Here is a 12,972-nt window from a genome sequence, read left to right on the forward strand (position 1 = left end):
GGATAAAATATTAATAAACAATTAGACCATTAGTTGCATGATATAATACATACTGCAAAGATACTTAAAGTCTAAACTCTAATGTGTCGTACCTAGCTTGCTTAAATTAGATAGTAAACTAAGTCAAGTTTGTTACAAAAATATGTTTGGCTTAGTAGAGGACACCAATAGCCAGCGAACTTTACCAAGAAAAGGATGACAATTGCAAACATTCTGATGGTATTTTAGTTGTCGCGAGCATGACAACTTCCCTGCATTACATTTCTGTTTTTCACTAAAAAAGTGGCGTGGTTGAAAACTTAAATTTTTATCTTTTCCCATTGTTGCAACCACCAAAGTTGTCATCAAAACATTTGCAATTTCCACCCTTCCTAGGGAAGGTTTACTGGGTAACATTACCCTAGTAAAATTGTTTGTTAAGCATGAATCTACAAGAAGAAAGGACGCTAAAGTTACTATAAACTTTTAACTGACATATAAAATGAATTAAGCCGAATGCACGGTCACCTTTCTTGACCTTGAAAAGATTTAATCACGTCTTTGTTTTGGTGCAGTCCCCTCAATTGTTGTCTTATGCTATATTTTAAATATTATTTGTTATCTTATATGACAGAAAATCTAGAAGACATTGTGAGCTTGGAAAGTCATAGAAACTGCATGTAGTTTGTTTAGTTATTCATAGATATCCTCTTATATTTATCCCACTCCCAAGACTGAGCTACATTACACTTTACTCGGTGCCATGTATGCTTTTTTTTTGAAAGACAACATGGCGACATTTTTGTTGATTATATATAAAATAGTTACATCCTTCATAAGATTCGGAATGATAAAGCTAGTCATACTCCTCTTAGTTGACATATTCAATGTCCAACACAAATATGAATTAATTAATGTAATTTTTAATTGTGTATCAGGTACAACAAGAGCGGTCAAATATTATTTAATTCTTCTAGGCAATACAATGGCATCATCTTCGCTATTTTCTTTGAAGTTACATAACACCTAAAGTTTCAGTGTAAAACAGGAGAATCGCCTTGGTTAGAAAATCTACATGGTGATTCCAATCATAAGAATCATTCTTCACTAATTTCTTTACCATCAAGCACAGGTCTACAGAAACAAAAATATGCATTAGTTAATGCATATTGTACTAAGGAAACTATAGCATAAGTTATATTGAACAACTTGTTTATATTCAATCCGATCACTTTGAAAAGCTCAAATAACTTATAAAAGCTTTTATCATTGGAACCAAATTTGAAAGGTTGTTCTTTGAAAAGAAATTATTTTATAATAGAATAGTACAACACAAATCGAATTAGGAAATGGATTACTACATTCCATAAGCTAATGTGCCTACGATAAAATCACTTGAGAGAGGATTTGCTCCAAATTAGTCTTGGAAGCTAAGGACAAATAGTTAAGAGCTCCTCGCTCAAGAATACCTAATTCGAGTATCATAATAAATGTCTGAAATGGAATGCTATATTAAAATGACCATAGACAACTTGATGTATGTCAGAACATATAAACCACAAAGAGCAAGTTATTACAACACCATAGAATAATTTGAACCCTCTATATTAGCATCGGAGACCATAGCTTGTCTAAACATGAGAGAAAATGGCATGAGAGACTGCACCTTTGGCCGAGTTTCTCATTCCTGCACATGGACATTGACATGTACTCCCTCCGTTTCAAAAAAACTGTCTTATCTTTATACTAACTCTGGTACAAAGTTGTACTAAGGTTAAGACACTTATTTTGGGATAAAGGGAGAGTACATGTATAGCTCATCGGAATGAGCATATGATGTATTTTGTGAAGTGATTCTTCATGATAGTTAGGATAGTCTCATGGATTTAACCTGCAAACATAACAAATAATAATCTATAAGTTATTGTTATGTCAGCTTCTTTTCATTAACTTCTAAATTAGGAGATCCTAACATAGGGAATCAACAACCAGAGATTCTTTACCATTGCATATGGAGTTTCTATCAACTTATTAAGTCGTATCTACGTGTGTACCAAGACAAAATAAAAGGGAAATACAATACAAAAAGTTTATAAGAAATAATTAGCTAAGATCGGATCTTCAATCATCGAGTTCTGCTCAGCGCTTGTACAACACATCCTGCATACTATTTTCTCTGAATATTACCTCAAACACATGGCGAACAGGTCCAACATGTAGACGGAGGGATTGTGGTATTGGCCCGAGAAAAGAGGAATCTTGCAAATGTTTATTCTATTGGGATGCAAGGAGTAACCCATGCATGAATATGGTAAACAATTTCGTCCTTGTTATATCGTCAACGCTAAAGTCAAATTGTTGCTACCTTCAAATCATGTGAATGGTGGCAGTCTCTTATTGTGGTTGTAGCGTTGCAGGCCACACTGATCTTTAACTCACAGCACCTCGCACCTTCCTTGGTATGACACATATGCAATTAAACACCACAGCTATGTAAGAAGGTGACAGAAAATATCAGCAATTCAAAACTCCATTGCCCACCTTCATGCGCTTCTCCCACGGTGTGCTAAGATCATTGACGCTGCAGTGCACAAACTGCATGATGCCCCATGGAGAGGTCATCGTGAAAAAAGACCCTGGAATCACAGATAGGTTGTCCACGACATGTACATGGCGCTGGCTCTTCCATCTAAGGCATTGCTGAGGTAAACGCTCAACATCTCCTGCAGACTGTATTGTGAGGTGGAGGCAATGGCTGGGTTGAGGTGCCTCATCTCTGATCTAGAGGGGGCAGTCGTGTAAGAAGAAAATAAATAAGCGGTAGAAATCTAACCAAGTAAAAGTGCTTGGGGAGAAGTTCGAGATCGGATTCATGAAGAGCATTAAAAAAGTTGAATCAGAATCGAAAGGAAAAGATATGTGTTGGATTCAAGTTTAAACAGGGAAGAAACAAAGTCAAGAACAAATAATCCAAGAAAACTAATCCGGATCCGGATGGGCAAAGGATTTTGATTGAATGAACACCAGGATCATAAGGGATCCATGGCTGAAGAAAATCGAACCTTGTCCTCTCTAATTAATCTTGAAGATATGCTTTTTTTATCCATGGCTGAAGCAAAGCGAACCTGGTCATTTCTCGTTAATCTTGACGATATGGTTTTCACTCTGATTAATTAGTACTCCGGTAAATAGATAGATAGAAAAGAGACATATCTGAGAGATTGGACGGGACACATGAGAGAGAGCAAGATGCATGAGCAAGGAAGAGAGAAGCATGAGAGAGATTGATATGTTATTTACCTGTGATTAGTTTATACATAGTAGATAAAGAGAGAGAAAAGAGACAGATCTGTGAAGTCAAACGGAACTCATGTGAGAGAGAGAGAGAGGTGCGTGAGAAGAAAAGGGAGAAACGTGAGATATTGAGCCAGAAAGAAAAGATATACCTGAGAGATTGCAAGAGATACGTCAGTATGGAGAAATTTATGAATCAATCTGCACCATAATAATTGCCTTTTTGGCTGTTGATTTAGATTGCTAATACGTTTTGCACAAAATATCTAGTTGTTGTTTTTTCTCTATACACGGAGAATTGCTAATATGTTTTGCACAAAATATCTGGTTGTTGTTTTTTCCCTGGACTCTATACATGGAGATTACATCCGGACGATTATTCTAGGTCCCACAAATTAGATGGTTGTGTTTTTCTTCTTTGATTATGGTGGGAGTTTCTAACGGGTTGATAATCACCGTAATAACTCGGTCCCACATCAGATAAACGGCTCGTAAAATCTAATTAACGTGGGAATTTCTTCAGAGTCTAGAATTAGTATATGTATAGATAGATTGTTATTTAGTTCCTGCGTTAAGTATGACCATTATATCTGGATCTTGTTTATTGCGAGACGGTTACTCATTTAAGTCACACAGAATAATGGTTGTTCTATTTCTATGAGTAATATCTTTTATGGTCATGCACCCAATGTGAGAGGATTGTTCATATTGAATCTTGATAGCGATGATACGAGATAATTGCAGGGCACTACTAAACTTGGGTACCATGTAACAAATTGGTACCAATAATAGTCATTTTTTTTGCGTGTCAGTACCATCTCATAGCCTAATTGTTGCAATACGATCTGACAGCCGTATAAACACGTATTGATCACGTATCCGCGTATTGACAATGTATCTAACAGACCTGGACCGCATGTCAGGCTGTTTCCCTCGTTTTGGAGGAATAAATAAAAGAATGGCCCGCATGTCAGGCTATTTCCCTCGAATAGGTCTCGAACCTGCGACCTCAACAACACAGGCTGCATGTGCTAGCCACCACGCCAGCGAAGCGTTGGTGCTTGTGTATGCACGTGCAACGCACGTTAAATATTGAATCGATAAAAATGTACGTGGTTAGGTGACAGTGGCTTGGATTTTTTTGTATGGTTAGTTGATTTGGTTTAGGACGTTCGATGGAAAATGGACAGCCAAATCACCTTCTTGAACCTCCAGTCCCTTCTCTTCTTCTTTCGATCCGCTGTGCGCCTGCCGGTCTAGCCGACGGCTTCTGTCGCCGCCGCCGGCGGTGCTCCCTGACAACCTCACTGCACCATCCTCTCCTCAACCGTGGCCCATCACGGTGTTGCACCCCCCCCCCTCGTTCTGACGGAAATTCTCCCACAAAGCTGCACCACCGTCGTGCCCCCTTCCCATATGAACGATGTATATTGTGGTAGCCTTCCGGCAAGCCCCTTCCTTCCCTCCGGCCTCCCTCTGGTGAACTTCAAAATGAACTGACCCAAATTTAAATTACACCAGTATAAAATAAAGAGAAAAACCTTTTGTGTCCTCAACTTTAAATACACATAACCTGAACCTTGCAGTAAGCTGAAGCATAATTTACGATGACTCAACATTGTTTTGATCCGATAGAGCTAGAAATGCATGCGCCCACAGTGTCTTGAGTATAATAGAACTATAGATACAAACTGGGCAGCTAAATGAGAAAGGTGCTTGGTAACTGAACTTAAAAAGCTTCTCAATATATAAGATCCAGATATATAAATGCATGTGCTCACCTATTCGAATGTTGGAAACAATTATTATAGTAAAGTAGCAGACATGATTTACACTCTTTTGCAGAAAAAGAATGTTGGGACAATCATCATCCTTACACACCATGCAAAAAGGGTTTAGCCATGCCGACCTCCCCTACTTCAGCCCGCGAACCGCAGGAAGAAGCAGTCATTCGGGAGCATGACCCTTGGTTGATCACCGATGAACTTCCAGCAATAAATTATGGCAGAGTTTCAGACAAAAAAACTCTAAATATATTATGCCCGTTTGGTCTTTAAATGGGGAATGTTCCCTTGATCCTAACGGGGATGCAGCTGCATGATGATTCTCCATCTCTCACATGTTAAGACCATCGATGGGGAGGCAATGAAATCAGTAGGCTGAGGCTACAAGGAAAGCAGGGGAGGAAGGATCTTCCCAATAGATTAGCATCGGTTAAGACAAGTAGGAAAGTTGCTTTTGCCCAGGTGATGTGCCATCAGCAGAATATGTCCAACGGCGCACCAGCTCCGAGTTATGCTCTGTGACTCTGTCTCGGCCAAATGAACGCAGATGCGCTTCATAATACAGGAAGCGGAAACACTTTCAGAAACCATGCTTCCAAGAAAGACTGACAGGCGGATGGAACATTTAAGAGGCAAATCCTCATTGACCTATGCAAATTGTAAACAACAAACATGTTAGTTGTCACACACACACAGCACACGCAACAAAGAAAGAAACAAAGATTTACAAAGAAGCACTTACCAGAAGCTGAACTTAAGTTACTCTTCAACATTATCCGCAGATGTCAATGCTCTGTTCATGTTATCTAAATAACCCTGTCCACAAACGATATAGTCTCAGTGTGACTAATATCAGCTCTCAACTGAATGGTCCAAAGATCTACCGTTGTATAATGATTATGTCAACTGAAAACATGAACCGAGTGACTCGAATATTATAGTCATCCTGGTTTTGGTATACCTGGAGTATGCAAACTGAAGCAAATTTATCTGTCATTGTTTTTTTCTCAACTGGATCATTTAGTTTCAGAGGATTTAAAAGGGCTTCTACGTACTGGAGAAACAACATGGTTTGAGTGAAAAAGCAAGATCGATCAGAAAACTCCACAACCAAATACTTCAAAAACAAACATGGCAGTCATTTGCCCACAAAACAACCTAATAGCAGTCTTAGAAGAATAAAATGTATCTCATGGCCAAAACAGTATGCATGAACCATTTCCAAACCTGTAGAGTTTTGGGAACTAAATATGATTCAAGCCACAATATACTTAATGCCCCCAAAATTGGAGCATACTACTCGGAGAAAGAGGCATAAAGACTTTATCGAAATCATGATGACCCCCAAAAAAGACATGTTTCCCAACTCTTCAAGAAATTCTGTAATGTGAGGATCACTTCAAAATTGAAAATAACACGAATTAACTTTCAAATTGTGAAGATAAATAAACATGACAACAATTGGACAATGTTCAGTCCTCTTTTGTGTTGATCATTTTGTATACGAGTATTCAATTACTGTCTAAAAAATAATCTAGTCATCCTGGAATATGTTTTATCTGCACATCTAATGTAGCTCCCAAAACAATCTAAACAAACGTGAAAGTTAACACTAAAAAAATCAGCATCACCTGTAAAAATGGCCTCTTGAGCACCATGAAGTCCACCGTCTAGATGCACATGCACCCTATGCTGCCCCTGAAGCCATTTAGCAGCTTGAGCAGCTCGCTGTCCCGATCCTTGGTCACGCCGTCGTAGCCCACCTGGAGTGGTAGGAGCACCTTCTGCAAGGCACCCACACGCGGCACCTCAGCGCAACACGTGCAGGCGTCAATGTCCACTGGACGAGAGGCGAACTCCCTGGCCATGTGGAACACACGGAACTTCTTCTTGACCAGCACCTGCACGACCAAGCGGCATGACCAGCATGTGCGCACGCATGCATATTGTGTATTCAAGATAAAATGTTAGATAAAAATACAATATTGTAACACGAGAAGGGGAATATGGTCAATACACAATCACAGAATTCTTACCAAGTCAGCAATTTCTTGCACTGAATTTTCTCTATTTAACAACTCAATCATTCACCACCACTATCTAGACCATTCCTCTTATCAACATAAGCAGCTCACATTCTCTTTTTCTCGTACTGGCTATAATTTCTCTAGATACTATTCAAAACTAACCTACACCATACTAATCCAAATCTCTTCTCGTACCATATGCCAAATCCCTTCTCCCATGAATAGAGAATGTATAAGTTGTAAACCTCACCCAAGGAGTCAAATGTAGTGCTCAGAACAAGTGTGGTCACATTTTGCGTCGGTTTCTCTGCAAAACATGTAACAACGTTCTCAAACGCACTGATTTGATTTGGGCATGGTGTCATGAATGTATGCTAGGGTTTAGGGTTTAGGGTTTAGTGGTAGTACCTGATCAGGGTCTCCGTCTTGTGCGTCGACCTCCCGTACACGTTCTGCAACATGTGCACCCCGGTCGCGTACGCGTTCCGCGCCTGGATCGCGTACTTGCGGTCGCGCCGGACCCTGGTTATCGAGTTGCGGAAGATAAACTTCTCAAATCCCCATTCCCTGCATCATCGATGGCATGTGCCCGTTAGTTCAGATTACACTGTTGCTATACCCTTATTTAGAATGGAAGATGAAATGCCGATTAGTTTGAAATGTAAAATCGACAACAAGGACAAAAACTATCTTCAAATTTATTTGTGGAACTTGGTATATATTGAGGATTAGGCTCAATTCATCTTTGTTTTCGGGCGGGTAGAAAGCAATGACCATTAATTGTGGAAGCAAATCATGCTGGAGAACAAAATGTATAAAAGCACTGATGTTTGTTTGTAGAACCAAATGATGCTTTCCTAATTTCAAATAAATAAATAAATAATTGATGATGCTTTCCTAAGATCTTTGGCTCAATGGAGAGTGTCTTTAAAGTAATGACCTTTGTTTGTGAAACCAACTGGTGCTTTACAAATATTGTTGGTTCAATGGTGAAAGGTGCAGAACAGAATTTCTTACAGTAATGACCTTTGTTTGTGAAACCAACTGGTGCTTTACAAACATTGTTGGTTCAATGGTGAAAGATGTTGGAGAACCAAATTTGCTAAAGTAATGACCTTTGGTTGTGAAACCTAATGATGCTTTATCTATGCAAAGAAATTTGTTCAGTGACGGAAGCTGGAGAAGAAAAGGAGAAGGTGTCAACCGCCATGTTGCCCTAGAGGACTCAATTTGACCAAAGGAAATCTAACCGATTTTTAGTTAAAAAGCGAGCAAGGTGAAATCAAGCAGCTCACTGCCCAATTGATCAACAGACTGCATAAACAAGTAACCGCTTTGAGAATGTTTGTTTGTTGGATTAAACAACACAACCAAGGTCCAACGGCTAAAATATATATCTGGGAATGCTACCAAACCGGCAGGACAAACTGCATTTCCTACCACCCTAAACCTGATACTACATCTGAAGCTAAATTTGGGAGGTGGCCTGACAGAGATCTCGCAACCATAAATATAAAATTAAATCGGGAATGGAAATCAAATCACGAACATTGAGTAATCATTCCTCGGATTCTTGACGCAGAGCTTGGTGGACATGGGATTCTGCTCGATGGTGAACTGCGTGTAGCCCGAGAGTTTGGCGAGCACCTGGTCCAGAGCCTGGCCGTCGGGCAGGTAGAGGTACTCGTCGACGTCGAAAAAGAAGGTCCAATTGGCGGCGTGCCGGTACCGGTGCAGGCAGTCGTTCACCACCAAGAACTGGTTGTAGTAGTAGCTGTCGAACTCGGCCTGCGCCCGGATGTCCTGCACCGTGACCCGCCCCGCCCTGATCCACGGCTCCAGCACCGCCCTCACCTCCGGGCTGACGCCGCCGGCGTCGTGGAAGACGAAGTGCGACCTGGGCCCGAAGAAGTGCGCGTGGTACGCCATCCACTCGCGCATGCGGCTGGCGCTGAGGTTGCCGTAGAGCGAGGAGCCGCAGTAGAGTAGTCGTGCTGGAACGGCGGGCTGAAGATGGACTCGTCGTAGGAGCCCGGCGCCTCCTCGAGCGCGACAAAGCGCTCGTACCGGCGGGAGGCGGTGGAGTAGTAGGCGTGGACGAGCAGCTTGCCGCCGGCGTTGGCCGCGTTGGGGTTGGCGGGGAAGGTGCAGTTGACGACGACGGTGGTGTAGACGCGGCCGTACCCCCAGTCCGGGAGGATCTTATAGGCCTTGGTCCGGACGGTGCGCGGCGCCGGGTCGGCGGCGCTCGGGTTGGGCTGCCACTCGCACTTGAAGTAGGGGGTGCCGAACACGTGGTGCGCTTGGACGCCAGCCCCACGACGGCGAACGTCCGCGGCCCGCCCCGGTACGCGCCCATCTGCACGAACAGCGCTGCCGCGCTGCCGTACGGACGGAGCACCCGCTTGTTCGGGTCGTCCGGGCGCACGGCCGCGTTGCCGGACGGCCGGGGCACCGGCCTTTTCGGCTCCTCCACCCGTGCCATCGCGTTGCCGGACGGCCGGGGCACCGGCCTTTTCGGTTCCTCCGCCCGCGCCACCGCGCTTACATGCGGCCGAGGGAACACCGGTTTGTTCGGCTCCTTCGCGCGCGCCGCCGCGCTTTCGTGCGGCCTAGGGAGCACCGGGTTTTTCTGCTCCTCCGGCCGCGCCGCCGCGCTTTCGTGCGGCCGAGTGAGCACCGGCTTGTTCGGGTTTTCCGGCCGCGGCGCCGCGCTTACGTCGGGGCTGAGTGGGGGAGAGGCGGCGGGCGGGGTGAGCAGGCGGAGGGGCGGGCTGAGGGGGGAGAGGCGGCGGGCAGGGCGAGCAGGCGGAGGTCGGGGCTGAGCAGGGGAGAGGCGGCGGGCGGGGCGAGCAGACGACGGGCGGGGCGAGCAGGCGACGGGCGGGGCGAGCAGGCGGAGGGGCGGGGCTGAGTGAGGGAGAGGCGGCGGGCGGGGCGAGCAGGCGGGGCTGAGCAGGGGGAGAGGCGGCGGGCGGGGCGAGCAGGCAACGGGCGGGGCGAGCGGGCGGGTGCGGAGAGGGGAGGGGACGGAAGAGGAGGCGGGGCTGAGCGGTTTACTCGGCGAAGAGAACGTGCGAGGTGTAGCCACTCGTGGGCTTCCCCGCTTCGCGGTGTTAACGAAGGATGTGTTAACGAAGGATTTCGTTAACGACGAATTTAGACCACTGATTGTATGATTAGACGGTTCAGATCTTAAGTTAGATCTGCCCTCTCCTTCTTTTAATAGTAGGGATATTTAGAGAGCTGGGCCGGCTGCGCATTCATAAAACGTCGCGTCCTTTATAATATTTTTTCAATCCTGAGAACAAATTTTGAAAATGATAAATGTTTTCTAAAATACCGTGCAAATTCATAAACGTGAACAATTTTTGAAAACTCGAACATTTTTTGAATGTTGAGTACATATTTCAAAAAACAAAAACATTTTTCGAAAAACATTTTTAAAAATCCAAACCATGTATTGAAAATCCAGATATTTTTGTAAAAGTAAAATAAGTTTTCGAATATGAGGAACAGTTTTTGAAAATCCCAAACATTTTATGAAAATCTAGAACATTTTTCTAAAAAGAAGAAATATTTTGCGAATTTGAAGGACATTTTATGAAAATCAATAACATTTACTGAAAATCCAAAACAAAAACAAAAACAAATTTTTAAAACACGAATATTTTCTGAATTTTGAGAAAAAATTTAAAACCGAACACAATTTTGAAAAATCCTGAGCAAATTTAGAAGCTCAAACAATTTTGTAAAGCCCGAACTTTTTTGAATCTTTAGAACATTTTTTTAAATGGAAAAAAAATTAAAGCATAAACTTTTTTGAATCTTGAGAACAAATTTTTAAAGCACGAACAATTGTAGAGTTATAAATGTTTTTAAAAACGGGCAACTATTTGAAATTTAAACATTTTCTAAAAAGAAAAAAATCATTTTACAGATTCGAAGAACAATTTTTGGAAATCCCGAATATGTTTTGTATATCTAGAACATTTTCTTAAAAATCAATAGTTTTTTCGAATTTGGAGAACAATTTATAGAAATGCAGAACATTTTTCGAAAATTCCGAACACTTCTTGAAAATACAGAACTTTTTTTTAAATCCAGAACTTCAAAAAATTAACAACATTTTACATATTTGAAGGACTTTCCTCAAAAATTTGTTCTCACGATTGAAAATTGGCGCACCTGGGCCAGCTCACGAATGCCCAACCGCCCAAGCTCTCGAAATATACTATAAAAGACGTGACGTGCATACAGAAGCAGCGCTTCGCTGGCGTCACCCGCTGCCTGCATTGTTGAGGTCGCAGGTTCGAATTCTATTCGAGCCTTAATTTTATTTCTTTTATTTATTCCTCCAAAACGAGGGAAACACCCTGACATGCGGGCCAGGTCTGTCAGATACATTGTCAATACGCGGATACGTGATCAATACGTGTTTATACGGCTGTCAGATCGTATTGCAACAATTAGGCTATGAGATGGTACTGACACGCAAAAAAAATGACTATTGGTATCAATTCGTTACATGGTGCCCAAGTGTGGTAGTGCCCTGCAATTTCCTCCGATGATACACATATACATAACATTGAGACCAAAAGATGTAGAGTTAACAATGATAGCGCCATGTTTTTGTGGCACTGCCGCTTAGGTCATATTGGTGTAAAGCGCATGAAGAAACTCCATTCCGACGAGCTTTTGGAGTCACTTGATTTTGAATTACTTGACACGTGCGAACCATGCCTCATGGGCAACATGACTAAGACTCCGTTCTCCGGAACAATGGAGCGTGCAAGTGATTTGTTGGAGATCATACATACCAATGTGTGCGGTCTGATGAGTGTGGAGGCGCACAGTGGATATCGGTATTTTCTCACCTTCACTCACGATTTGAGTAGATATGGATATATTTACTTGATGAAGCACAAGTCTGAAACGTTTGAGAAGTTCAAGCAATTTCAGAGTGAAGTTGAAAATCATCGTAACAAGAAGATCAAGTTCCTACGTTCTGATCATGGGGGTGAATATCTGAGTTTCGAGTTTGGTGCTCGCTTAAGACAATGTGGAATTGTTTCACAGTTGATACCACCTGGAACACCACAGCGTAATGGTGTGTCCAAACGTTGTAATCGTACTTTGTTAGAAATGGTGCGATCTATGATGTCTCTTACCAATTTGTCGTTATCGTTTTGGGGTTATGCATTAGAGACAGTTGCATTCACTTTAAATAGGGCACCATCAAAATCCGTTGAGACGACACCATACGAACCGTGGTATGGCAAAATACCGAAGTTGTCGTTTCTTAAAGTTTGGGGATGTGATGCTTATGTCAAAAACTTCAGCCTGAAAAGCTGGAACCCAAAGCGGAAAAGTCTGTCTCCATAGGTTACCCAAAGGAGACAGTTGGGTACACCTTCTATCTCAAATTCGAGGGTATAAAGTGTTTGTTGTTAAAAACGGAGCTTTTCTTGAGAAGGATTTTCTCTCGAAAGAATTGAGTGGGAGGAAGATAGAACTTGATGAGGTTGTCAAACCTCTAGTCCCTATAGATGGTGGCGCAGGGCAAGGGGAAACCCCCGTCGAAGCGACGCCGGTTGAGGAGGAAGTTAATGATGATGATCATGAAACTTCGGATCAAGTTCCTATCGAACCTCGCAGGTCGACAAGATCACGTACTACTCCTGATTGGTATGGTAATCATGTTGTTAGACAACAATGAACCTGCGAATTATGAAGAAGCAATGGTGAGCCCGGATTCCAACAAATGGTTGGAGGCCATGAAGTCTGAGATAGGATCTATGTATGAAAACAAAGTGTGGACTTTGGAAGTATTACCTGAAGGGCGCAAGGCTATTCGGAACAAATGGATGTTTAAGAATAAGACGGAC

At 42.6% G+C, this 12,972-nt stretch overlaps 1 pseudogene; it reads right to left on the reverse strand.

The window, feature by feature from the left end:
• Positions 1–5,057: 5,057 nt before the first annotated feature.
• On the reverse strand, positions 5,058–11,380 carry LOC123396488 (annotated as a pseudogene).
• Positions 11,381–12,972: the final 1,592 nt, after the last annotated feature.

Source organism: Hordeum vulgare, chromosome 1H (genome assembly GCF_904849725.1).
Source record: "Hordeum vulgare subsp. vulgare chromosome 1H, MorexV3_pseudomolecules_assembly, whole genome shotgun sequence".
Taxonomy (NCBI): Eukaryota; Viridiplantae; Streptophyta; class Magnoliopsida; order Poales; family Poaceae; genus Hordeum; species Hordeum vulgare.